Source organism: Myotis davidii, unplaced genomic scaffold, assembly GCF_000327345.1.
Source record: "Myotis davidii unplaced genomic scaffold, ASM32734v1 scaffold392, whole genome shotgun sequence".
In the NCBI taxonomy this organism is placed as follows: Eukaryota; Metazoa; Chordata; class Mammalia; order Chiroptera; family Vespertilionidae; genus Myotis; species Myotis davidii.
Genome location: NW_006284244.1, coordinates 1234622 through 1236494, shown reverse-complemented (window position 1 = coordinate 1236494; position 1873 = coordinate 1234622).

Sequence of the window (1873 nt, the reverse complement as noted above, 5' to 3'; positions counted from 1 at the left end):
CCCAGAGAGGAGGGGTTGGCAAACCATTTTTATAAAAGGTCAGATGGTAAATATTTTGGGCTTTGCCAGCCACATTCTCTCTCATGTACTCTGTTTTTACAATAAATTTTTAAAAATATAAAAACCATTCTTAACCCACAGACTGTGAGAGGCCCATTTTAGCCCCTAGGCTGTAGTTTGCTGATCCTACTGTAAAATGTAAACCTTCCAACATGGCACCACTAGAGTTTTTAAGAACACACTAAGTATAGAAGCTAAGTAGCTCCAATCTTATATCTACAATAATAAAAGCATAATATTCTAATTAGACTGGACATCCTTCTGGACAATCTTCTGGATGAAGCCGGGGCTGCGAGGGAAGCCCAGATCCCGGGTGCCAGAGGGAAGCCGGTGCCGGCAGCCAGGGGAAGGAAGGCCTACTCTTGCATGAATTTTGTGCATCGGGCCTCTAGTATATAAATAAAATAGATAGACAATTTGCCATATTTTGACTTGATTAAATTAAACATGACCCTTAATCTGTTAGTATTAAATTATTTTGGCTAGAATGTTAATATTTGCTCTGTGCATATTGAGAAGATATAAATTTTCATATGATAAATCAACTAGTGTCAGATTTGCTATAATAACTGTAGGAATATGTATAAGTCACTAAACATCAAAAACAATACCATTAAATCATATTTCACAGAAATGTATACACTTTTGGTGAGTTTCACAAAAGCAAACTGTTGTATGTTATATTTCTTTTTAACCTTTTCAATGTCAGGATCAATTCTGAGAAAACAGATGTTCTTGCCAAGGTACAATTTAACAGAACAGACCATAACAACTACAAATGCTTTATAGCTTATTCAGGCTTTCACATAGATGTCCTTATTTAATCCAAATAACAAATGAGTGAGAAGTAGGAAAGTTAGTTTTATTAACCCATTAATAAGTTAAGGAAACAGAGGCTTATAGCCTATAAAGTCCAAGTCCCCTGTACAAATTATAACAAAAAATACTGCAACTGTTAAAAATTACAACTTTCTCCCAATAAAACAGCTTATTATCTGCAAACTCAACTCCCTTGGTTGCTCAACTCATTGTCATGCTCTTTCTCCTGTCTCTTAAAACCCACAGAGCAGGCAGAGTAATTTTGCAATTTTCCTAAAGTATATATTAAGTATATATTAAGAATATATTATGTATATGTATATATAAAGTATGTATTGAATATATATATAATTATGATTTTATACTTAAGAATCATAAAGAGGTTGCCTTGAACCTAGAATACCAACTGAAACCATTAACTTCTTCCCACATGGCCCCTTTGGTATGTCCCTGCCAATCTTCCTTCCGTTTTCTCTCTCCCTTGCATTCACTGCACATAACCCCAATTCCTGCCCCTTCAACACATGATACTAGTAAGTAACAAGGACTTTATACTTATTTGTCTTTCTTAGAATCCCCTTCCATTAGATCTTTTCAGGGCTGACTTCTTTTCAATGTTTAGTCTCAATATAAATATTACTACAACACAGCTCTTCCCTGACTTGCCTTGGCCAAGCACCTATTCCCAGTGGTAACTGCCATATTACCGTGTTGTTTTTTGTTTGTTTTTTTCTTTGAATTGAATCTATCTGTACCTGAAAAATTACTTTATTTATTTTGTAAATATTAGTATTGCATCCCCTACCTCCCTCAATGGAAAGTCAGTAACTTGAGGATGGTGATCCTTTCTGGTTCCCTACTGTATTTCTGCCACTTAGAATGCAGAGTGCCATATATGTTTTCTAACTGGGAAACTGGGGTTCTTTGTTCTAGCCCTAGCAAATTTTAACTACTCTAGACTCTTCTCTAGGTGTTATTGGTAGTTTCTTTGGAA